The sequence below is a fragment of the Octopus sinensis genome, linkage group LG10 (genome assembly GCF_006345805.1).
Source record: "Octopus sinensis linkage group LG10, ASM634580v1, whole genome shotgun sequence".
Taxonomy (NCBI): Eukaryota; Metazoa; Mollusca; class Cephalopoda; order Octopoda; family Octopodidae; genus Octopus; species Octopus sinensis.
Genome location: NC_043006.1, coordinates 616,160 through 643,976, shown reverse-complemented (window position 1 = coordinate 643,976; position 27,817 = coordinate 616,160). Strand labels below are relative to the sequence as shown.

The window sequence follows — 27,817 nt, the reverse complement described above, 5'->3', positions numbered from 1 at the left end:
AAATCCTTTGTACAATATTTTGCTCTGGAGAAGAAAGGCAAAAAAAAAGGAAAAAGGAAATAATGAACAAAAAGATGTCACTTTTCCATGATACAAATAACATGTGCATCCCTTTTTTAATATATCCCTATTTCAAGGTGGTGTGAAGGCACATGGTTCAGTGGTTAGAGAGTCAAGCTTATGATCATGAGGTTGTGAGTTTGAATCCTGGACCGGGCTGTGCATTATGTTCTTGAGCAAGACACTTTATTTCACATTGCTCCAGTTCACTCATCTGTAGAAATGAGTTCCGACGTCACAGGTGCCAAGCTGTATCGGGCCCTTTGGATAACACTAGTGGTGTGGAGAGGGGAGGCTGGTACGCATGGGCGACTGCTGGTCTTCCATAAACAACCTTGCCTGGACTTGTGCCTGGGAGGGTAACTTTCTAGGTGCAATCCCATGGTCGGTGTTGTGACCGAGGAAGCGGGGTCTCATTTCAAGGTGGTGAGCAGAATTGTTAGCACACCAGGCAAAATACTTAGTAGCATTTTGTCTGTCTTTACGTTCTGAGTTCAAATTCCACTGAGGTCAACTTTGACTTTCAAAATTGATAGAATAAATGCCAGTTGAGTTCTGAGGTTGATTTAATCAAATTAGACCCTCCTCCAAAACTGCTGGCCTTGTGCCAGAATTTGAAACCAATATATCCTTATATCACATCAGGAAATATACTGAGGTCAGTGCTGAAAAATACCAACATACTGCCCACTGCTCTACCAAAGTAATAATTTTAGAAAAGCTCTTGTGAACAATGTAGCATTCTGGAAGCTTCTGGGAACTTCTAGTTCATTCCTTACATAAAGGAAGGAATTTCTAAATTCACGCCATTCAGTGCCACTTGATTCTTCGACACACGTTGGGTCACACTAGAGCATTTACACACCAGCTCGCGTGCACATTCACCTCACTTACTTGGAGACATGTGAATGCAAACAGAACATATTCATGTAATGTTACAAACTTTCCTTCAGTTAACCTTATTTATTAACACATTACCTCCAGTAATAAATATGTTATGACTTATTACAAACGTCTTGTGAATTTCTATTTTCTTGTTGTTACGTACAAGATGGTGACCCTGCTTTCTCTCATACTCATTAAATTATAGCGTGTCATTTAATCGACATTACCACCATAAAATGGCAACCTTGACATCACTATGTATATATAAATATATATACACACACATATGTATACACACACATACAAAATGTTTATATGTATGTGTGTGTGTGTGTGTATATATACATACATATATATGACAGGCTTCTTTCAATTTCTAATTGTTTCTTTACTACCCACAAGGGGCTAAACACAGAGGAGACAAACAAGGACAGACAAAGGGATTAAGTCGATTACATCAACCCCAGTGTTTAACTATTGCTTATTTAATCGACCCCGAAAGGATGAAAGGCAAAGTCGACCTCAGCGGAATTTGAACTCAGAATGTAACAGCAGATGAAATACCACTAAGCATTTCGCCCGGCATGTAAATGTTTCTGCCAGCTCACCGCTTCTTTCAATTTCTGTTGACCAAAACCATTCACAAGGGCTTGGTCGGCCTTGGGCTATAGTAGAAGGCAATTGCAATAGGTGCTGTGCAGAGGGACTGGACCAGAAACCATGTGGCTGAAAAGCATACTTCTGTAGCAAGGCTTAGAACCAAACCTTACAACTTTAGTGATGAGGATCAGACCACAAAAAGATCAGGCAACATGCCCTGAATATTAACCACTCAGCTTGCAGAAATGTTACCCATATCATAAAGTTTAGTAAAATCATATCATATAGTTTAGTAAAATTAATTAAAAGAGCTCAGTGAACTTTCCACGAGAGGGGAAAATTCAACATTTCAGACAGAGACCTTTTTTGGGGGAAAAATTGACTGGAGAGAAATTAATGGGAGACAGCAGAGTTTTACATATTCTACATTATAAAAACAGACTGCAACTCAAGTCTTTCCAATGCAGACCAACACCAGTCATTTTGGGGTTTGCTCAAATCGATTTTGTATTCCCTATCTGGCATGTAGTATACTTTGAGCAAAGCATTGAATTATTTCTCTTATTTGACAGCAGATATCAATAAGAACAGAGATAAAACTTCAGTCAATAGTTCCTAATTAAATGTCTTAATGTCATTAAGTGTTCCCATATGAGTTAACACATCATTGAACTGAAAGTTAAAGAAATCATTCAGTGATCTTTGGATTAGAACCCCATTTTTATTTCCATCAATTTGCATTCATCTGATGATCAGCATGCACGCCAGATAAAATGTGCAGCAACAGTTTGTCTGTCTTTACATTCTGAGCTTAAGTTCTGCCAAGGTCAACTTTGCTTTTCATCTTTTGGGATAGTACAATAAGTACCAGTCAAGCGCTGGAGTCAATGAAATCAACTGCTCCCTCCCCTCAAAAACTGTTGGCCCTGAGCTAAAATTTGAAACCATGCTCATGGTTGTGTGGGTAGGTGCAGTTGTGGTTATGTGGTAAGAAGCTTGCTCCCATGCATGCGTCAGGTTATTCGCTGCCTGGATTTTCTAAGAGTTGGACATAGTTTTTTGTGTTGCTTAGAAGATGTACTCAGACATTGATGGGTCTGAGTTGTCACCGGAGGAGGAGGAGCTGGTAAGGGCAGTCATAAAGATGGACGGAGTGTTGAAGACAAGGAGTTTTGCTGAAGCCACAGAGGTAAAGTGAAGAGAGCTGGACTTGGACTCCTCTAAGCTACAGCAACAGAAGGAGGGTGGAAAGGAAAGACACTTGAATTCATTATTCAGACGGAGGAGGGTCAACTGGAGAACTTGGCAGGGAGAGTGACACTGGAGGAAACCGTGCTGAGGGTATGGGTAGAGGGCAGAGAACCACATTGTTTTAAATGTGGCCAAAAGGGGCCACATTAGAGAATACTGCCTTCTACAGAGGACAATAACTGAGGGAACAGTTGTGGAGACGGAAGAGAAAAGATAGGAAGAAAAAACAGACGGAAGAAAGGAGGAAAAGGAGGAAGAATGGAAAGTTACAGAGAGCAGAAGGAGAAAGAGTAAAAAATAGAAAAAAACACTGAGTATGTTGTGGTACCCCAGTCCAACTCCATCCCACCCAAAACCACTCAGACTCATCCTCCCCATACAGTCACCAAACCCACCCATCCCATTTCCCCACAAGAAAAAAAAAGAAAAAGAAAGAACAGACATCACAAAATTTAGAAGACCTCCCACCCAGTGAAAAAGATGACGAATGCATGGCAGAGAGAATGATGTTACTAAGTGATGAAGAAAGGGAAAAAAGGGTTGGACTGAAGGAGAAAAAGGACTTAGAACCCAGAGGCAGTGAGTGGTGTTACTCAGTGTGGGGTGAGTAGCACACTCTTCATAATATCATATTCAGATATGTGTCATTCATTTTATATTCATTTCATGTGTCATTCACATGTGTTGTAGTGTCCCTCGCTGTGTAATGCCTTTATGGCAATTTAAAAGAAATAAGAAGCTTGCTTCCCAACCACATGGTTCTGGGTTCATTCTCACTGCATGGCACCTTGGGCAAGTGTCCTCTACTATAGCTCCAGGCCGACCAAAGCCTTGTGGGTGGATTTGGTAGACGGAAACTAAAAGAAGCTCATTGTGTGTGTGTGTTTGTGTGTGTGTGTGTATCTGTGTGTGAGTCTTTGTGTCTTTGTTTGTCCCCACCACCCATCACTGCTTGACAACCAGTATTGGAGTGTTTATGTCCCTGTAAATTAGCATTTCGGTATTAAGTACTAAGCTTCAAAAATAAGCCCTGGGGTCAATTTGTTTGACTTAAAACCCTTCAAGGTGGTGCTCCAGCATGGCCACAGTCAAAGGACTGAAACAAGTTAAAGAATAAAAGAATATATTAAAAAAATTTTTTTTTAATCAACTGATTGGGATGGGTTTGTTTTGGCTTGCAGTTGATATATGTTGTTCTTGGGCTATTTTTCAAAATTGTTTAGAAAAGCAGATAAATTTCGAGATTGAATCCACAAATTTATGGTAATGAGCTTGCATTAGGCAGTCGCTGAAATCACTGCAAGCAGTTGACAGAGAACAAGAGGTCATAAACAAAAGAAGATAAAGACCAGGTACCTCAAAGCTAAAGGTCATGGACAACACCAGTGAAATAATAGCTTATAAATTATTAATGAATAATTCCCAAGTCAAGTGAAAAGTTCTTTTGCCCCAGTGAAAAGTTCATTGCCCAAATTTATATTCCATCTTAGGCAACAACAGAAAAATGAACGGGAAGCAACAAATACTAAACCATATGGTACAATCATACTCTCCGGAAAGTTCACAGAAGAGAACTTAATTTAATAATGCACACACAAACACATACTCTCTCTCTCTCTCCTCTCTCTCTCTCTCTCTCTCTCTCTCTCTCTCTCTCTCTCTCTCACACACACACACACACACACACACACACACACACAACACATTTGAATTGAAAGGCAAAATAAAACAACAAAAGGAAACTTCGCCGGACCTCAATTACGAAATCATTTGTTGCGTAGCAAAGTGAAAGTAGATTTCTAAACTCAATGATTGTCGATCAAATTCTTTTAAATCATTTTTTTTTTTTTTAATTCAAACACCTTCACAATTTAACAAAATCAACGAACGCTTTAATTTTTGCCGGCGCTTATCTATACGTAGACCGACTAATTTTATTAATGGTACAAAAAAAATAAAGGTCAAAAATGTACTGAAAACCAATAACGCATAAATGGACGACTTTCGACTGAAACAGACACCGTAAGGACGCATGCGCATTGCTGTGTTAGCGAGGCGTCCACTTCCGGCAGCCTGGGTTTCTATGATGTCATATCGCAAAAGTTGCTCAATGTTCTTCTTCTTGTTCTTCTTCTCCGATGGACTTTGTCTTCGTGGTTAGTCTCTGGCAATAGAAAGACACACAGGGGAGTTTCCTTTTACCTGACGTCTCTTACCTGGTGTTTTGATTCTAAAGACACGAGAGTTGACTTAATTAACGATCTTCATGAAACCATCCAGTGAGTGCAAACATTATTTATATTTCGATTTGTGTTTATATTTTGCCAGGCTTTTTTGCCGACTGTCGTTTCAGTCATGTTGTTCTGTCGTTCGTTAACCTTAAGCTCATATGCAGTGTGTGTGTGCGTGTATATATGTATATATATATTATATAATGCCTCAGTTGTTCATACGTCCGAAAAAAAAAAGCACACTATTTTAGATACTGCGAGAGACATTGTGTGTATACATCTATCTTTCTATCCATCTTTCTATCTATCTATCTATCTATCTATCTATCTCTCTCTCTCTCTCTCTCTCTCTCTCTCTCTCTCTCTCACACACACACACACACACACACACACAACACATTTGAATTGAAAGGCAAAATAAAACAACAAAAGGAAACTTCGCCGGACCTCAATTACGAAATCATTTGTTGCGTAGCAAAGTGAAAGTAGATTTCTAAACTCAATGATTGTCGATCAAATTCTTTTAAATCATTTTTTTTTTTTTTTAATTCAAACACCTTCACAATTTAACAAAATCAACGAACGCTTTAATTTTTGCCGGCGCTTATCTATACGTAGACCGACTAATTTTATTAATGGTACAAAAAAAATAAAGGTCAAAAATGTACTGAAAACCAATAACGCATAAATGGACGACTTTCGACTGAAACAGACACCGTAAGGACGCATGCGCATTGCTGTGTTAGCGAGGCGTCCACTTCCGGCAGCCTGGGTTTCTATGATGTCATATCGCAAAAGTTGCTCAATGTTCTTCTTCTTGTTCTTCTTCTCCGATGGACTTTGTCTTCGTGGTTAGTCTCTGGCAATAGAAAGACACACAGGGGAGTTTCCTTTTACCTGACGTCTCTTACCTGGTGTTTTGATTCTAAAGACACGAGAGTTGACTTAATTAACGATCTTCATGAAACCATCCAGTGAGTGCAAACATTATTTATATTTCGATTTGTGTTTATATTTTGCCAGGCTTTTTTGCCGACTGTCGTTTCAGTCATGTTGTTCTGTCGTTCGTTAACCTTAAGCTCATATGCAGTGTGTGTGTGCGTGTATATATGTATATATATATATTATATAATGCCTCAGTTGTTCATACGTCCGAAAAAAAAAAGCACACTATTTTAGATACTGCGAGAGACATTTGTGTGTATACATCTATCTTTCTATCCATCTTTCTATCTATCTATCTATCTATCTTCTCTCTCTCTCTCCTCTCTCTCTCTCTTCTCTCTCTCTCTCTCTCTCTATCTATCTATCTATCTTTCTACCTGCCTACTTTCCTACATATCTGTCTATCTATCTATCTATCCATCTATCTGTCTGTCTGTCCATCTATCTGTCTGTCTGTCTATCTATCTATCTTTCTACCTGCCTACTTTCCTACATATCTATCTTCTATCCATCTTTCTATCTATCTATCTATCTATCTTCTCTCTCTCCCTCTCTCTCTCTCTCTCTATCTATCTATCTTTCTACCTGCCTACTTTCCTACATATCTGTCTATCTATCTATCCATCTATCTGTCTGTCTGTCCATCTATCTGTCTGTCTATCTATCTATCTTTCTACCTGCCTACTTTCCTACATATCTATCTTTCTATCCATCTTTCTATCTATCTATCTATCTATCTATCTCTCTCTCTCCTCTCTCCTCTCTCTCTCTCTCTATCTATCTATCTATCTTTCTACCTGCCTACTTTCCTACATATCTGTCTATCTATCTATCCATCTATCTGTCTGTCTGTCCATCTATCTGTCTGTCTATCTATCTATCTTTCTACCTGCCTACTTTCCTACATATCTATCTTTCTATCCATCTGTCTGTCTGTCTATCTATCATCTCTCTCTCTCTCCCTCTCTCTATCTCTCTCTCTCTATCTATCTATCTTTCTACCTACCTACATGTCTATCTATCTATCTTTCTACCTACCTACATGTCTATCTATCTATCTTTCTACCTGCCTACTTACCTACATATCTATCTATGTATATGTGTGTTGTATACACACACACACACACACCTTGACTGATGACAATGCAACCTACTTCACTGATTATGTCAAAAATATTATTCAAGAGAAAAAAGACAATTGTTTTGTTTTTCCGCCTCTAATCTACAAGTTAACCTGTATGAGGTTCTCTGTATAAGTTAATATATACACACACATATATATATATACACACACACACACACACATATATATATATATATATATATATATATGCACGCACGCCTCCCTGTATTATGAATGAGCTTATTTTTGTTCTGTTATTGAATGATTATTTATATAAGAATAAGTTAGAGTAAACAATACATAAATTGAATGAGTTACAACTATATTGCAAACAAGAAGTTCGTAATTACTTTTTAATTAATTAGTTTAGTCTCAGCCCCATCCCAATCCAAAGAGACATTTAAACCACCGAAGCGGGATTCTTGTGTTTTCCACGCTTTACAAATATTCTTCTGTTTTGTTGATAAATTTATTGATCACCAGAAAAATGTTTCGTTATGAATGTCTTCGATTTCCTTGCGTGGGTTTGATTGCAATAAGTGTAACATTCGAACGTATATCATCGATACAAGCAGAACAGTAAGTTTCACAATTTGGCGCAAGGTCAGCAATTTTGAGGGGAGGGGCAAAGTCCGAGTCCAGTACTTGTCCGTTGCTTAATTTCTTTTCGATTCTGAAAGCATGGAAGGCTACGTCGACCTCTGTGGGACTTGAACCTAGAACGTATAGGTTCGGAAGAAATCCCGCTGAGTATTTTTGTTCGACGCGCTAATGCTTTTTCCAACTCGCCGCCTTAATAATAATAATAATAATAATAATAATAATAACTGTTTCTTTATTACTCATAAGGGGCTACACACAGAGGGAACAAACAAGGACAGACATAGGTATTAAGTGCGTAACTGGTACTTAATTTATCGACCCTGAAAGTCGACCTCGGCGGAATTTGAACTCAGAACGTAACGGCAGACGAAATAATAATAATAGTGTAGATTCGTCAATTACTTAAATAGGTGTTGAGTTCGGGTTGTCTTCTATTTTCGTGGCATCACCACATAACCACCCGCTTTCTTGTGTGGTATATATTAGACTTTTTATTCTTTAGTTTCAAGTTTTATTTTGTTTTGGAAAATTCATTTGAAATAAAGCAAATAAATTTATTTTATATCAAGGAGATACGTTGTTAGAATAGCCAAAATAACAAGCTACCCTCACTTTAAGCACTTCACTTTCACAAATGTCACAGTAATGGCAACCCGTGGAATCGAACCCCGTGAGTATTAAACATCGCAGGCTCTAACCTACCAAGGAACAGTGTCTGTGTAATTGCTCGACCTGCTAGAAACCATAGCATATACCCCTTCCCCGCCACGCTCCGTGTATCATAAGAAAGAAATATACATTGAACAGTACAGTTTCTGCCATTCTAATCCACGGAATGTCTGGCTTTTTTTTTCGCTTGACCAGGTCTGATCTGAAGTTAAATGGAAGCACCACACTTTTGTTGGTATGCTCAACAGAACTCAATCATGGACACCATATTTACATTCTTTCTAATATAGATACACTTACAAACTGCCATATGCCATACGGTTCTTTTATAGAACCCGATAACCTTTTATTAAAAGCTCCCAAGTCGTCTCACATCCTTTGCTTTTATTCATAATAAAACACTGGAGATGGGTTTTTTTATAATACTGCGGAGATTTCCTGTGATACAGCTTAATGATAACAAAATGATTATTTCTTAATGAATACAGAAGATGAAAAAGAGGAGGAAAAAAAGCTATCGTATATGTGTAAATTTGTCTCAACCCACATATTGTATATAACAGATGTCTGTCTGTGTGTGTTTTGAAATCCTTATTGACTGTATTTTGTCTTTTTCGAATATTTCTGCTGTGGAATACGTGTTTTTGACAATCAATAATGCATCTTTCATTGTAGGTTTACTACATTAACCCTCTGCATGTGCGTGTGTGTCTACAGTCACACACACACCCACACACATGTACACAGATCACAACTGCAAATCTATCGTATACAAATCTGGTGGGTGGATCCTGCGTCTGTTTTCGTGTGTAATTCTGACACGAATATATATGCGTATCTACACATTACCCCCAAAGAATGTTTCAAATTGGATCTAGTTCATATATATATATATATATATATATATGTGTGTGTGTGTGTGTACGTATATAAAGGAGAGACAGTTAATTAGATTCAGTTAAGAAATAACAATGAGAGAAATAGCAAAAGTGGAAGAACAGAGAAATGAATACGTGTAATGCATAGATGTGTGTAAATAAATATATATATGCGTATGTGTGTAAATATATATATATATATATCGTGACGTATATTTGCCATTTGAATATGGCTAACCCCTAAGGGTGGATGCTACTGTAGTTTGTAGCCCCAGGAAGACACCTCCTCCAGCTGGCTATAGACACACTATCTGTGCCCTATCAGTCCGTGTGTATCAACTTATGATACACACGGACTCGAGTTTCAAGGTATTGACCTATCATCGGCGTGTGACAATCATAGTTGTCGACGAGAAGTCAGTTCTCCTCACAAATACATATACTTTTTCCAGTATCGATTGACACTGATATTGAAATATATATGTATTCAATTGAGAAACTTATATGTTACTAGAGAAAGTCAGAAAACTTAGTTTAAAAGAACGTAAACAAACCTCTGTTGGTTTGTAATAAAGCCATTTAATTAAAATTCAAAACCAGAATTCCTAATCAAAATTATAAAAAAATATCAACACTGTGAATACATTTTTTGTTTTTTTAATTATAAATCACAAAATACGTTTTATTTTCTTAGTTTCCAACAGGAGCCAGTTTAATTTTTCTTGGAATTGTTTTTAAGTTGTGGTTTTTGTTTTGAAACCAGGAAGGTGTTTGATAAAACGATTTTGTATTCTCTCGGCTAAATGTGTTAGCAATTGGATACAAGCACCAGAAAACGAGGGAAGTAATATAAAAAGTACTCTTGACCCTTTTTAAGGGTCTTCTCAGTCTCAAGTTGTCTCCTTGTTTGTCAACCACCTTACCGAGTGTACTCTTTATTTTGGTTCTAGCTCCAGTGGGGTTGCTTTGAACTGTGCATGATTAAAAAGCTCTTTCTGCTTTATGATGTTTGATTAGGGCAACATGACAGAGAAGGTGAATAGAAGAGGAATTAGAATGGGAGAGAAATGGGGATTGAGGTAAGAGGGTAGCAGAGCAGGAGGAAAAGCAATGGTAGGGGACAGTTGCAAGAATTAGGGATCGATATCAATAAGAAATGATCCAGCAGAGAGGGGGTAATGATTGGAAATGTAGAATGATGCTTGAGTGTGTGTGGGTACAAAGAGTTTTGATGCCATGATAAGAGGGAGAAGCAGAATCATGAGGATGGTTGTGGTGGTGCTGGTAGTCATTTAATATGGATGGGTCCAATACCATTATTCTATTTCTTTTACTACCCACAAGGGGCTAAACATAGAGTGGACAAAACAAGGACAGACAAAGGGATTAAGTCGATTACATCGACCCCACCCCCAGTGTGTAACTGGTACTTAATTTATCGACCCCGAAAGGATGAAAGGCAAAGTTGACCTTAGCAGAATTTGAACTCAGAAAGTAAAAGCAGACGAAATACCGCTAGACATTTTGCCTGGTGTGTTAACGTTTCTGCCAGCTGTTGACCTACTTGACTCAATAGGTCTCCTCAAGAACAGCAGGTCACTCTACAATCCAAGGTTAGCACAGCAGGCTGTCCTGCTAGCCATGAACTCACTTCATTTGTTGGGTCTTCACAGTCACAGCATATTTCCAGAGGTCTAAATTCTTCTGAATTGGCAACAGTGATGAGGCAGGTGGTGTAGACATACTTTTAGCAGAGAAATGGTTAGGTAAAGTGGTTGGGGGTGGTAAGTGTGTGATAGGGTTGCTAAGCTAAAACTAGTCTTAGATAATATAACAATGACATCTCTGTATATGTTCGACATCCTGGACAGACAGATGAAGAGCAGCACTGCAGATAGACTCACAATGGAAGACTCGTTGTCATGGCTGGTGGACTAAGTAAACATGTTGGGTAGCACTCTAATGGATTTCATGGTATGGATGGAGGCTTCAGCTTTGGTTCTAGAAATGGGGAGGAAACAAGGCTGCTGGAGTTCTGTAGTGAAAATGACTTGTTTTGCATTGCTAACTTCAGGAAACCAGTCAGCCACCTAATCACCTATAAGTTCTGGTGGACACACAAGCCAGATTGACTGCATTCTCACCAAAAACAGGGAGAAATCAATACTTGTGAACGCAAAGACTTCCTTGATGAAAAATCAACTCATTATAGGTTAGTGACTCCAGACTTAGGGCTAGAAGGACTCAGAAATTTAGAGAAATGCTAGTTGAAGCATTGCGCAAAAAGGAAAAAATAGCAACGTATAGCGTAGAGGACAATCTAGTGAGGGCTACAGACCAAATCTATGGCTGGGGCAAAGCTTCAGCCAGCCCAAAGGTGACATGGTGATAGTAAGGTACACTAAGGCAGCAAGCTGGCAGAGTGGTTAGCACGCCGGGTGAAATGCTTAGCAGTATTTCGTCTGCCGTTACGTTCTGAGTTCAAATTCCACCGAGGTCAACTTTGCCTTTCATCCTTTCGGGGTCGATTAAATAAGTACCAGTTACGCACTGGGGTCGATGTAATTGACTTAATCCATTTGTCTGTCCTTGTTTGTCCCCTCTATGTTTAGCCCCTTGTGGGTAGTAAAGAAATAAGAAAGGAAGCTAGGTAACTGGTTTATTTTAGCAAGGGGAGAAGCAGTGAGGAAGTGGTTTGCCAATGAGGATCAGGGGCCATAAGCTGTTCCTGATTGCTGTGTATCAGGGGCATCACCATCATACAAACAGTGTTGTTCTTTTCTTGTCTTCTGTGAAGAACATGTGTCTGGTGTTAGAAATTCTGCCTCAACAAGTTAGGTCTCACCTATGCAAGCATGAAAAAGTAGCTATTAAAGAATGATACATAATTAGTTAGTTAGTTAGTTAGTTAGTTAGTTAATTTGGCTCAAAAGCAAATAGCAAGTCTATGTAGGCGGACATGGAGTTAAGTACAGGGTGGTGTTCATGTAAAGAGTTCAGGCCACTTGAGGTCCAGGGAGGCTTTGAACAAAGCGGTCGTCGGCATCTTCACCATCTCGTCTGGTACAGTCATGGCTGAGTTGCTATGTTCACCATGCTGTATGTCTTCAACTGTAGCTTGGGCCAATGTTTGCCTTGCAAGTTGGAGTTGGTCGCTAGAAATGTCTGGAAATATGTTTGTGTGTATGCACACATGCTAAGCAAGTAATTACATTTGTCTTCTCATGACAACACTGAACTAATAATACCGTAAATCCTCGAGTATAATCCGCATTTTCCCCCCAATATTTAAAGGTCAAAATCCCTAGTGCGTACTATATACGAGGTTAAAAATGAAAATTATTTTCTAAGCAATGTCCGAGTCTCTATTTGCTGTCTGGCAATGTTTATTCAGGCATTTTGTGATGTCGGGCATGAAAATTCCTAAAATCATCCATAACTTGCAGTAAGCAACATTTATTAAACGTTATTACTGTTATTTCTTTATTTTCTGCAAACAAAATGCACAAAAAAGTTTAACATCTGTTTTCCATGGTAGCATGGGTTGGACGGATATATATATATATATATATATATATATATATATATATATATATATAGCAATAATAATTCTCTAAATGAGATATAGACAGTAACTGCTCCATAACATAAGGGACTAAAGCCATCTGAATATGGCTAGGGACAGGGCAGGGTGGTGGGGGTGTTACTGTTGCATTTAGCCCCAGGCGAACATCAACGTCGCCAGATAGGCTTGACACCATTACGGCGTCCTCTATCCTGCAAAGGGAGATAATTCCCCGATGAAGCGGAAACCACACACGGACCTAGGTTTCAAGGTGTTATATATTATATATAATCATCATCATCGTTTAACGTCCGTTTTCCATGCTAGCATGGGTTCAACGGTTCGACCGGAGTCTGGGAAGCCAGGAGGCTACCAGGCTCCAGTCTTATCTGGCAGTGTTTCTACAGCTGGATGCCTTTCTTAACACCAACCACCCCATGAGTATAGTTGGTGCTTTTTACGTGCAAGGGGAGGCTGGCAGCGGCCACGATCAGTTGATTCATTTTACGTGCCACCAGCATGGAAGCCAGTCAAGGCGGCGCTGGCATCACCCACATTCGGATGGTGCTTTTTATGTGCCACCAGCACAGGTATCACAACTACAATTTCCATTTGATTTTTATTTTGATGTTGATGTACTTGACTCAATAGGTCTCCTCAAGCATGGCAGGTTGCCCTACGATCCAAGGTAAGTACAGCAGCCATTCTGCGATCCAAGGTACTTTGGATGGGCTGGGGCTTCTATGTGAAGCTGGTGCAGGAAACAGCCATGAACTCCCTTCATTTGTCGGGTCTTCACAGTCACAGCATATCTCCAGAGGTCTTGGTCTTTTGTCATTGCCTCTGTGAGACCCAACGTTCGAAGGTCATGCTTGACCACCTCATCCCATGTCATCCTGGGTCTACCTCTACCCCGGATTCCTTCAACTGTTTGGGAGTAGCACTTCTTCACACATCTCTCCTCATCCATCCATAGTACATGACCATACCAATGCAAACGTCTCTCTTGCACACCACATCCAATGCTTCTTATGTCCAGCATTTCTCTCAGGGCGCTTACACTCTGTCGTGTGTACACACTGACATTACACATCCAGCGGATCATGCTAGCTTATATATATATATATATATATATATTATATATATATATATATAGTCTATGAGTGTGTTCACCTGTTTGTCATTTGTCTTCTTGCTTATATATTCATCTGTTTGTGTGCATATACAGTGTAGGTGCAGGTGTGGCTGAGTGTTAAGGAGCTTGCTTCCCAACCACATGGTTCCAGGTTCAGTGCCACTGCATGGCACCTTGAGCAAGTGTAGCCTTGGACTGAATAAAGCCTTGTGGGTGAATTTGGTACACAAAAACTGAAAGAAGCCCGTCATATATATATATATGTTTGTATGTATATCTATGTGTGTGTTTCTTATTTCTTTACTGCCCACAAGGGGCTACAAACAGGGGACAAACAATGCCAGACAAATGAATTAAGTCAATTATATCGACCCCAATGTTTAACTGGTACTTATTTAATCGACCCCGAAAGGATGAAAGGCAAAGTCGACCTTGGCAGTATTTGAACTCAGAACGTAGTGGCAGACAAAATACCGCTAAGCATTTCGCCTGGTGTGCTAACATTTCTGCCAGCTCGTCACCTATGTGTGTGTTTCTGTCTGTTTCTCCCCACCACCACCATTGCTTGATAACTGGTGTTGCTTTGTTTGCATCCCCATAACTTAACAGTTTGGCAAAAGAGACCAATAGAATAAAAAACAAATATTGGGGTTGATTCTTTCAACTAAAAAATTCAAGGTGATGCCCCAGCATGGCCACAGTCAAATGACTGAAACAAGTAAAAGATAAAAGATATCTATATATTTTGCAGGCAAGAAAATAAATTTTGAACGCAATAAAGCTGTAAGGACAGCAGAGAAAGATTGGATATTCACCCTAATAAGACGGAACCATTCTCTGCTGTCCTTACAGATTTACTGCATTCAAAATTGACTTTCTACTCTGCAAAATACCAACCACATTTGACGCTAACAGAGTTTGTTTAATAATGATTTCATCTGAGTAGCCACACCCAACTTGGTATACTCTTTACTCTTTTACTCTTTTCAGTCATTTGACTGCGGCCATGCTGGAGCACCGCCTTTAGTCGAGCATATCGACCCCGGGACTTATTCGTTGTAAGCCCAGTACTTGTTCTATCGGTCTCTTTTGCCGAACTGCTAAGTAACGGGGACATAAACACACCAGCATCGGTTGTCAAGCAATGCTAGGGGGACAAACTCACACACACACACACACACCACACACACACACATATATACATATATACGACAGGCTTCTTTCAGTTTCCGTCTACCAAATCCACTCACAAGGCATTGGTCGGCCGGGGCTATAGCAGAAGACACTTGCCCAAGATGCCATGTAGTGGGACTGAACCCGGAACTATGTGGTTGGTTAGCAAGCTACTTACCACACAGCCACTCCTGCGCCTATATTTACGAATCTCAGATAATTCAAGTTCTTTCAGCAAATTCATTTTATATGGAAAACGGACACTAAACGATGATGATGAGGATGTGACTCTGATGAGTCTGATTCAGCACGTGTCGTTTCAATGGTACTTGGAGAGTAATCAATAGTTGCATATATTTTTGCATAATATGGCAAGATTGAGTTCAGATGAAATAATTGTAATTTGATCTATTAAAAATACTTGCTCACACCATTTTCTTGTTTGTTATGTATGTATGTATATATATATATATACATATATACTTTTTCACTTGTTTCAGTCATTTGACTGGCCATGCTGGAGCACCGCCTTTAGTCGACCAAATCGACGCCAGGACTTATTCTTTGTAAGCCTAGTACTTTATTGGTCTCTTTTGCCAAACCGCTAAGTTACAGGGACCTAAACACACCAGCATTGGTTGTCAAGCGATGTGGGGGGGGGGGACAAACACAGACACAGAAACATATACACACTCATACATATATATATATATATATATAATATATATATATATATATATATATACAGTTAATCCAAACATGAAGACACAACAACGCAAGGATGTGGAACAAGTATAGTGTTACTGGACGCTCAGTTTTGAGCGGAGCTCTTCGTCAGAAACATAGGAAAAGGAAAGGTCCAAGGAAGGGAAGACGGAGAAAGAAAATCACCAACGATATACACGCGGTCACATATATGACAGGTTTCTTTCAGTTTCCATCTACCAAATCCACTGACAAGGCTTTGGTTGGCCCGAGGCTATAGTAGAAGACACTTGCCCTAGGTGCCATGCAGTGGGACTGAACCCGGAACCATGTGGTTCGTTAGCAAGCTACTTACCACTCAGCCACTCCTATGTGCACATGTTTCTGAACAAAGCATTTTTCAGGAATGGAGCAGTAATAAAAAAAATTGAGATGACAAAGGGATGTGCAATTATCTAATAGAGTTCATTAGCTTACTGCTGTTTCAGCTATAAAATGCAGTGGACTCAAAGCTGGGTGCCTCAGTATCACCTTATGGCTTCATCAGAACCTCAAACATGAAGTGTAATTTATTTGGGGAAACAATTATCATTATGTATTACATGGAAAAATGCGAGTAAGAGAAATAATATTATTAGGATTATAAATCTGGAAAAGTGCAGGACAAGAACACTTTTACTTAAAGTATTGCAGCTAAGGATGAAATTTCAAATAAAATATTTAAATTTAGAAAATATTTGCTTTTATTAAAACTAAAAATTTTATTACAAGTTATTACTTCAATTTGTTATTACTTGTTCTTTTAAAAATGTAAAATAGTTCAGTTAAAATATTTTATCCTTAGCTGCAATATTTTTGAAGTAAAAATTTTCTTGTTTTGTACTTTACCAGATATAATAACTTGTCCTGTAATTTTCCAGGTTTATAATCTTAATATTTCTCTTGCTTGCATTTTTCCCTGTAATTCATGTTTTTTCCTGGCTGTACTATTTTGCTAATTAATAATGTGTCAAATGCGTCAATTAGCAGTGTTGTTGAATATTTTATTCCTTACTCAATTATGCCGGTGACATATATCAAAGGTCCCCTAGAACTATATTACCACCCTCAAATTTGAGAAACAAAAACTCATAACTTTTTTCTTTTAAAACTTCATTGCATGAGATTGATACTTTGAAATTCCTCGAATTGAGCTCTATCATTTAAGCTTAATTAAAATATAGTTTGTTTTTAAAATTAAAAAAGTTAATTACACTAAAATCCAATGATTTACCTTCTTTATATTTTTTCATGAAATTTTACCTCACAACTTTTTTGATCCAAATTTTTGTTGCATAGGATCAAAACTATGAAATTCTTCACGCTTTCTTCTATCATTGAAGCTAAGATAAATATATTTTGCTTTTAAAATAAAAAAGTTATTTAGATCTAAACTTGATTGGTGCTGTTACTTACTCTCCTATAATGTCACTACAAATTTTGATGTAAGCTTTTTTCTACTGGACCAAACTTCATTTTTTTATGCCAAAATGTAGCTAGGGACCAATCCTCTTCAAAAATATTAGCAGTTTTCAATTTGGTTAAGAACTGAATTAGCAACAAGCTCTGAAAGATGCTGCATGTGAATAAATTGCAGCCTTAAGAATATTATTCAACTACTGCCATAGTTGAATGATATACAGAGAAAAGCTTTAGCAATGAGAAGACATATTCGTATGTGGAGAAAGAAGTTCACACTCAGAGTTAAGTAAGTACCAGTTTCGCACTGGGGTCGATGTAATTGACTTAATCCCTTCCCCAAAACTTGAGGCCTTGTGCTTCTAGTAGAAAGGATAGATGTACTAAGATGGAGAGAAATAGTAATAAGAACTAACAGTAAAAATTGTGTATATATATATATACACACACACACATATACACATGCATACACCTATACACACACAGTCCACCAAAAACAAAAATATATGCATACTTCAGGAAAGGAAAAATCTGTGTAACTATTTAATTTGTATAAGTACCTCTATAAATATAGACACCTCTTTCAATGTTTTATCAAATTGTGATGACACTGAATAATAAAAATATTTATACAGATTTTTTTCCTTTCTTGAAGTGTGTATAAATTTGGGGGGCAGATTCTGTGTATATATAAAGATATAACTTCGAACTCTAGGTCTCACCAAGGAAATGACCAGAGACCGAGACCTATGGAAGTATGCTGTGCGTGAGAAGACCCGGCAAGACCAGTGAGAACAATCAAATCAAATCATATATCAGAAAGCAGGGGTTAAGTGACCCATCCGTTCGTGTCCGCTGTCAGCCTCGTCTGGCACCCGTGCCGGTGATACGTAAAAGCACCATTCGCTCGTGGCCGTTTGCCAGCTCTGCCTGGCCCCCGTGTCGGTGGCACGTAAAAGCACCATCCGTTCGTGTTCGTTGCCAGCCTCGCCTGGCCCCGTGCCGGTGACACGTAAAAGCACCGTCCGTTCGTGGCCGTTTGCCAGCTCTGTATGGCCCCGTGTCGGTGGCACGTAAAAGCACCATCCGTTCGTGTCCGTTGCCAGCCTCGGCTGGCCCCTGTGCCGGTGACACGTAAAAGCACCGTCCGTTCGTGACCGTTTGCCAGCTCTGTCTGGCAACCGTGTCGGTGGCACGTAAAAGCACCATCCGTTCGCGTCCGTTGCCAGCCTCGGCTGGCCCCCGTGCCGGTGACACGTAAAAGCACCGTCCGTTCGTGGCCGTTTGCCAGCTCTGTCTGGCCCCGTGTCGGTGGCATGTAAAAGCACCATCTGTTCGTGTCCGTTGCCAGCATCGCCTGGCCCCGTGCCGGTGACACGTAAAAGCACCATCCGTTCGTGGCCGTTCGCCAGCTCTGTCTGGCACCTGTGCAGGTGGCATGTAAAAAACACCCACTACACTCGCTGTAGAAACACTGCCAGATCTGACTGGGCCTGACGAAGCCTTCCAGCTTCACAGACCCCAGTTGACCCGTCCAACCCATGCTAGCATGGAAAGCGGACGCTAAATGATGATGATGATGATGATGATAAGAAAATATAGACAGGCACCTATTTAAATAGATACAAGGACCAACTCAAAACAACATTGAAAGCCCCTGGACTTAAGCCTAAATCATTCGAAACACAATCCTGAGACCATACCAAGTTGTAGTGTTCCATCACCATCAGAATGAAAAACTTTGACGCTACCAGAAGAGTGAAAGAAGAAATCAAACAACAGGGCAGGAAGACTCAACAAAATCAGCCCTGTCCTCCACCGACATTATAATGCGATCAACTCCTCTCTGCAAGAATTGGTCTATTTAGTCATCAACGCCATCACCATGAAGGAAGTGTTCAGCAATAAAGAAACTAAATTCTTGGATGTGAAATAAAGCTTTCGCTGATGATGGTGATATATATATATGTGTGTAATATACGTATATGTACACCCATGCATTCACATGTACACATACAAACGTGTGTAAGACTCATTCTGGCTATCTAATTTCTATGTATATCTTTCCATCTGTATATTTTGTGACCATGTATTTGTCTATATATCTAATTACCTATCTGTGTCTTCTATTTACTAATTGTTGTGTATCTATGTCTAACTTTATTACTATCTACAGCTGTCTATCGGTATGTCTGACAGCTATAGATAGATCAACATTTCTATCTATTAATCTATATTTCTGTTTATTACTGTTTACTTTTGTGGTGGGAGTGAATTTGAGGGATAAAACTAGTATTAAGCCTTCAGAAAGTTAAAATGGAATTGAAATTAAAATAAATAGTAATTATTGTAAAGACAAAAAGGTGGGAGAAAACTACAAAGATTTGGTGGTTGTATGATAGAGATGGGTTGAGAAACATGGAGAGCAAAGCTTGAAAGAGTAAATGTGGAAATGAAAACTGGCATTTGTGCTAGCGGAGTGCAAAGAGCACCATACGAGTGTGATAGTTTGACAGAGCGGCTAACCAGCTTCCGTGCCAGTGGCACATAAAAGGGCACCATTCAAGTGTGATCGTTACCAGCATCGCCTTACTGGCACTCGAGCCCCGTGCTAGTAGGGTGCAAAGAACACCATCCTAGCATGATCGTTGCCAGAGCAGCTAACTGGCTTCCATGCCGGTGACACGTAAAAGACACCATTTGAGCGTGATCGTTACCAGCATCGCCTTACTGGCACATGTAAAAAGATTCGAGCGAGGTCATTGCCAGTACCGCCTGACTGGCCCCGTGCCAGTGGCACGTAAAAAGCACCCACTACACTCTCAGAGTGGTTGGCGTTAGGAAGGGCATCCAGCTATAGAAACTCTGGCAGATCAAGATTGGAGCCTGGTGCAGCCATCTGGTTCGCCAGCCCTCAGTCAAAATCGTCCAACCCATGCTAGCATGGAAAGCGGACGTTAAACGATGATGATGATGATAATCAAAATATGAGAATTGTCTTTATGTAGGTTCTCTTTGTTCCCAGAAACTGAGAGGAACCCCACCACACATCCATATTTATGATTATTATTATTTGCCACCTCACAGAGAAGATTTGTATAACATTTATTTTGAGCAATAGCAGCCAGATCACACTCAAAATACACCCTACTGTCAGACAGAGAGTTCAAATGTAGTAATAGTATCAGTCTTTCTTTCTCTCAGTCTCTCTTGCTCTCTCTCTCTCTCTCTTTCTGGAATATTGACTAGGGAGAGAGAGAGAGAAATTAGACATACACTTAGAGAGATACATAGATACAGCGAGTGGTACGGAAGCAATGGTGATAAAATCTTCACTATATGTGTGTCATCAAATTTTGTTGCACACACACATATGCATATGTGTAAAGTGAGAGAGAGAGAGAGAGAGAGAGAGGAAGGATGATGAGCAATTGAGAACTAGCAGTGCTATTTTCTGTGATGTCAAACTCTGTTTTTCTTCTTTCATCTGTCTTTAATGGTAAAATATTATACATACACTTCTCTCTCTCTCTCTCCTCTCTCTCTCTCTTTCTGGAATATTGACTAGGGAGAGAGAGAGAGAAATTAGACATACACTTAGAGAGATACATAGATACAGCGAGTGGTACGGAAGCAATGGTGATAAAATCTTCACTATATGTGTGTCATCAAATTTTGTTGCACACACACATATGCATATGTGTAAAGTGAGAGAGAGAGAGAGAGAGAGAGAGGAAGGATGATGAGCAATTGAGAACTAGCAGTGCTATTTTCTGTGATGTCAAACTCTGTTTTTCTTCTTTCATCTGTCTTTAATGGTAAAATATTATACATACACTTCTCTCTCTCTCTCTCTCCCTCTCTCTCTCTCCTTCCTCTCTTTTTCTTTCAAATAGTGGGATAGAAAAAGAGAGTGATGCATGTGAAGAGAGAAATTAGGAGATGGATGTAGTTCAAAAACTGGATCAAAACAAAATCATCCATTGCAACATTCTTTGTATCAAGTGATTGCAGGTTCCACCCCCACACCCTATACCTAAATTGAACAGTGTTGGAAAAGATTACATATTTATCTCTGTAGCAACATTAAATAATACACTGATTAACATTGATATAAGATTTGTTTCTAAATTATTAACAATGTCTATGTAGAGGTGTTCTAACGATTAGTTATCTATCCATCTACATATATTACGGAGATGTACTCGCATAGCAAGTGACTTGATCTGAGATCGTGTGCTGGAACGAAAACAATTGCAGCGTGGAAGGTGTTTATAAGCCATTTAAGAAACACACAAAAGCTGTTCGATTCACTTCAACATTTGAGTTTAATTTGTCAAAATATTTTCGTCGATGCAGCACGTATTTTTGTCAGTGAACAGGTCGTGGATTTTAGTGACGAAAATATTTTGACAAATTAAACTTAAATGTTGAAGTGAATCTAACGGTTTTTGTGTTTCTTAAATGGCTTACAAACACCTTCCACGCTGCAATTGGCATCTACATATATCTGTTGATATATTCAATTCTTTATTGCCCACAAGGGGCTAAACATAGAGGGGACAAACAAGGATAGACAAAGGGACTAAATCGATTACATCAACCCCAGTACGTAACTGGTACTTATTTAATCGACCCCGAAAGGATGAAAGGCAAAGTCAACCTCGGCGGAATTTGAACTCAGAATGTAGCGGCAGACGAAATACTGCTAAGCATTTCGCTCGGCATGCTAACGTTTCTGCCAGCTCGCCACCTTATATCTGTTGATATATTTACAGACAGTGAACCAAACTAGAACACAAAAGGACATGGTTCGTTGCAAATGCCTTGAGTGACCTTCCAAGAAACTTCATAGTTGATTTAATTCTGATTGGAATGCTGTGTGGTTTTCACCCTCTGCAACTCATTTCTATTGTTTCGATTATTCCGGTGTTAATTTTCCATTACCACTCAAAGGACTTGGCCTGGGTTGATAATATTTCACAAAAGAATAATTCTTTTTATTAGTTAATTGATGAACTCTTAACAAAGGTTACACAGATATCTGTTCAGAGGCACCAGCAGTAATATGTTGTGTTGGTTCAGTATGTTTGTTTCCTTTTTCTGAGATAGGTGTATAAACTTGTGTGTGTATGTGTGTGTGTGAAATGAAGACAGACAGGTAGAGGAGAAATAGTAATAGGATGTTGAGTTGCACTTAAAAATTTAGTAATGAAAAATCAACATAGGACACGGAAGTGGGTAATGGAAAAGGACATTTAGACATGGATTACCTGTCATCAGCCATGATCATCAGAATCAGTGGTTTAAGCATTTTTAAAGTCCGAAAGCATAAAACTCCATGATACTTCTACTTTTCTGGTTGTATCGATGATACTTAATAGACAATAGGCGCAGGAGTGGCTGTGTGGTAAGTAGCTTGCTAACCAACCACATGGTTCCGGGTTCAGTCCCACTGCCTGGCACCTTGGGCAAGTGTCTTCTACTATAGCCTCGGGCCAACCAATGCCTTGTGAGTGGATTTGGTAGACGGAAACTGAAAGAAGCCTGTCGTATATATGCATATACATATGTATGTGTGTGTATATGTTTGTGTGTCTGTGTTTGTCCACCCAACATCGCTTGACAACCGATGCTGGTGTGTTTACATCCCCGTCACTTAGCGGTTCGGCAAAAAAGACTGATAGAATATGTACTGGGCTTACAAAGAATAAGTCCCGGGGTCGATTTGCTCGACTAAAGGCGGTGCTCCAGCATGGCCACAGTCAAATGACTGAAACAAGTAAAAGAGTAAAGAGTATTACAAAGCAAAGGACTTAGAGTGCAGAGGACAACAGCCTACAAGTGAATTTGAACTTGGAATGTTAAGACAGGCAAAACACCTCTGAGCATTTTGTCTGATGTGGCAATGATTCTGAAGCTCACTGCCTTAATAATAATAACTAGCAGTATCGCCCGGCGTTGCTCGGGTTTGTAAGGGAAATAACTATATAAGCATTTTTAGAGAGTTATAGCCAAAAAATAGCAAAAAAATGCATTAAAATGGAAAAAAATGATGGTAAATTTTTTTTTAAATCGTTGACTCATCGTAGACATTTTTAGAGAGTTACTTCCCTTATATAATAGCGAAAAAATGCATTAAAATGGAAAAAAATGATGGTAAATTATTTTTAAAATCGTAGACTCATCGTAGACGCGCGCTAATACCCAGAAGAGCTCGATATGAATCACGACTATAAGATACCCGGTTTTGGTTAAACTGCACCGCAAAATGTGGGAGTAGTTAGGAATCTAAATCGTAGGAGACAGACAGCACACAACCTCTCTTTTATATATAAAGATAATAATAATAATAATAATAATAATAATAACAGTAAAACGATGATGATGATTTGCATATTTATTCTTTAATACATTTCAGCAGATTTAAACAGGAATATGCTAACTGTTGTTGTTTCTTCAGAGGAGGCCAACTTCAAAGCCTGGTACTCTGAGGTAGACCATGGTTCAACATTGTTGTGTCTCATCAGTCATTGGCACCCAGGACAATGAATCTAACAAGACCATATGACTCTTGTTTATAGCATTAAGCAAACTAATTATCTGCTAATGCATACTGATAGCGACCTACAGATAATAACCGTGTGGACTGTGAACAGCAGGAATCAACACCATGACTTCCACATTCCTTCTAAATATGGCCTGGCAGATTCCAAAACATGAATTTGTTAATTACTCTTGTGTTGATGGAAGCACTCCGTCGGTTACGACGATGAGGGTTCCGGTTGATCCGAATCAACGGAACAGCCTGCTCGTGAAATTAACGTGTAAGTGGCTGAGCACTCCACAGACACGTGTACCCTTAACGTAGTTCTCGAGGATATTCAGCGTGACACAGAGAGTGACAAGGCCGGCCCTTTGAAATACAGGTACAACAGAAACAGGAAGTAAGAGTGAGAGAAAGTTGTGGTGAAAGAGTACAGCAGGGTTCGCCACCATCCCCTGCTGGAGCCTCGTGGAGCTTTAGGTGTTTCGCTCAATAAACACTCACAACGCCCGGTCTGGGAATCGAAACCACGATCCTATGACCGCGAGTTCGCTGCCCTAACCACTGGGCCATTGCGCCTCCACTGACTCTTGTTTATAGCACTTAGCAAACTAATTATCTGCTAATACATACTGATATCAACCTACAGATAATAACCATGTGGACTGTGAACAGTAGGAATCAACACCATGACTTGCATATTCCTTCTAAATATGGCCTGGCAGATTCCAAACGTGAATTTGTTAATTGCTCTTGTGTTGCATCATGGGAGAACAACCTATTTCAGACACACTCAATTCATTTATGTAAGGCACTGGTTCTCAACCATCTTTTTACCTACGAACCCCTTTATTATTACAATTTTATTCTGGTGGGCTCCTACGGCCATTCTGTGTTTGAAAACTAGTTTTACGGATGCTTTCCAAATTCCTCTTTTATTTTCCTCATGTCCACTGGTGTAGGTTTGCAGCAGAACACTCTCTGACAGAACATGTTTCAGGGGTAAGAAACATACTCTTACTCTTTACTCTCTTTTACTTGTTTCAGTCGTGTGACTGCGGCCATGCTGGAGCACCGCCTTTAGTCGACCAAATCGACCCAAGGACTTGTTCTTTGCAAGCCTAGTACTTATTCTGTCGTTCTCTTTTGCCGAACCACTAAGTTACGGGGACGTACACACACCACCATCGGTTGTCAAGCGATGTTGGAGGGACAAACACAGACACAGAAACACACACACATATATACATACATTTCATATACGGGCTTCTTTCAGTTTCCATCTACTAAATCCACTCACAAGGCTTTGGTCAGCTCGAGGCTATAGTAGAAGACAATTGCCCAAGGTGCCACGCAGTGGGACTGAACCCGGAACCATGTGGTTCATAAGCAAGCTACTTACCACACAGCCACTTCTACGCCTAAAACAGAAAAAAACTGAAAAAGATTATTCAAATATACATACATGTCAACCAGAAACAGATACAAAAAAAGCAAAACAACAGACAAGACCCAAACCATGTTATGGATGTAGAGAAATACATTTCAGAAGAAACTGTTTTGGATGTGGGAAAATTGGACACAAGAATTCACACTGTTGGGTGAAACAAAAAAGATCAAATGGAAAAAAATTTGCGAGAAAAGTATTGTCAACACAAATGCAAAGCAAGGCACAAAAAAGAAAATTTCTCTCTGTAAAAATAAATAATGTGAATACAAGACTACAGTTGGACACAGGTAGTGACATCACAATAATTAACGAGAGTGCCGCCTCGACTGGCTTCTGTGCCGGTGGCACATAAAAAGCACCATCCGAACGTGGCCAATGCCAGCGCCGCCTTGGCTGGCTTCCGTGCCGGTGGCATGTTAAAAGCACCAATCCGACCGTGGCCGTTGCCAGCCTCCCCCGGCACCTGTGCAGGTGGCACGTAAAAAGCACCCACTACACTCACGGAGTGGTTGGCGTTAGGAAGGGCATCCAGCTGTAGAAACACTGCCAGATCAGACTGGAGCCTGGTGCAGCCCTTGGCTTCCCAAACCCCGGTCGAACCGTCCAACCCATGCTAGCATGGAGAACGGACGTTAAACGATGATGATGATGATACATGGAAAACAAAATAGGAAGGCCTGCATTGAAAACACTGCAAAAATGACAAGAGGCATCTCAGGGAAACAATTATGATTTTTGGGTGAGGTAACATTTCGTGGGAAAACTTTGAAGGCTAAAGTTTTTCTATCAAAAAATATGACAGACGTTTTTGGCACAGACTGGATAGAATTGTAAATATTTTTTGCAGTAATATAAACAGTTATAACACCAGTTGAAATAAGGTGTCGGAAGATTTAAAAAAGAAATTGAAAAAGATTTTTCCTACTGTTTTTTCGGAAGAATTAGGTAGATGCACCCAGACAAAAGTAAAATTTCAAGTAAAAGAAAACACCATACCGGTGTTTAAACCGAAACAAGGTGTACCTTTCGTGGCATTGGATCAAGTCAACAAGGAATTAGGTAAGCAAGAAAAGCTGGGAGTTAAAGAAAAAAATTGATTATTCAGAATGGCGAGCATAAACTGTTTGTATAAAGAAAAAGGATAACAAAATATGAGTATGTGTGGACTTTTCAATAAGTTTGAATGAATGTTTATGGACATAGAATTATCCACTACCAAATCCTGAGGAAATTCTTGTGAAACTCAATGGAGGAAAATTTTTTCTCAAAATTGAACTTGTTGGAGGTGTATTTACAGTTACAAGTTGAGGAAGAATGTTCAAAATTATTAACGATAAATACTCATAAAGGTTTGTATAAATTCAGTTGACTTCCTTTCGGGGTAAAGGTGATGGATACTATGCTATAGTATATGAGTATTTGGATGACATACTCCTAAAAAGTGAGTCTAGAGGCCAGCATGAGGAACGTTAAAATGGTTTTTGAGAAGGTAAAGGAGTATGGATTCAAACTTAGCAAGGAAAATGTGAATATTTCATGCCAGAAATAAAGTATTTTGGGCAAGTTATCGATAAAAATGGTCGCAGGCCAGATCCTTCAAAATTGATGGCAATAAAAAATATGCCTACCCCCAAAAATATTACGTTACAAGCATTCTTAGGGCTTGTAAACTATTACCAAACATGCATGTTTGGTATAATGGGCAACAGAAATTGAATGTTACAATTTAAGTTGAAGTAGCAGAAGTACTTCAAGATTTGACACTTCTGGTGAAAGTGTTTGGTCATGAGAACTGCGCTGGAAGCAAGTTCATTGGATCAATTTACATTCCATTTAGAATGTAGTACCAAGTTGAGAACATCACTCCAATAAGTTTTCATCCTCAACCTACATCAACTGACAAATTCTACAATGTCCTTAGTCTCAGTATGTGATTCAGTTTTATGCAAAAATCATGTCCAGATTATCACACTGCTCTTCATACGATTCATCACTGTATATCAAAGTATGCCATAGCCCTCCTTCAGGGAGCAAAGACATGGAAAATATCATTGTGGGTCATATCTAGTCATTTCACTGACTACCTGCTTGATATAGGACTGCTCTATCACGGCTGAAGTTGGGCTATATAATAACAACAGCTTTATATAAAATGTCAGTTTGAATAGTCTTATTTCTTTACTGCCCTCAAGGGGCTACACACAGAGGGGACAAACAAGGTCAGACAAATGGATTAAGTCGATTACATCGACCCCAGTGCATAACTGGTACTTATTTAATCGACCCCAAAAGGATGAAAGGCATAGTCGACCTCGGCGGAATTTGAACTCAGAACGTAACAGCAGACGAAATACCGCTAAGCATTTTGTCGGGCATGCTAACATTTCTGCCAGCTTGCTGCCTACATATCCTCCAGGAATTTCAACCTGCAGAAAATTTACTCTTTTTACTATTTCTGTTTCTACCACATTACCTGCGATCATTAAATGCTTTGAATCTTGAATAGTAATTAATACTGGAAATTCTGTATCTATACTTT

The 27,817-nt window shown here is 39.3% G+C and overlaps 1 protein-coding gene across 2 annotated transcripts in view; it reads left to right on the top strand.

The window, feature by feature from the left end:
- The first annotated feature begins 4,856 nt into the window (after nucleotides 1-4,856).
- Nucleotides 4,857-27,817, top strand: part of LOC115216779 (maspardin) — a 58,165-nt gene continuing 35,204 nt past the window's right edge. Inside the window, exon 1 of one of the 2 annotated variants that reach the window (XM_036506251.1) lies at nucleotides 4,857-5,075. The gene's annotated coding sequence lies outside the window, so the exon portion shown is untranslated. Of the gene's footprint in view, nucleotides 5,076-5,782; nucleotides 6,002-27,817 lie in introns of those variants that run through there. The other variant, XM_029786351.2, reaches the window with a different exon arrangement.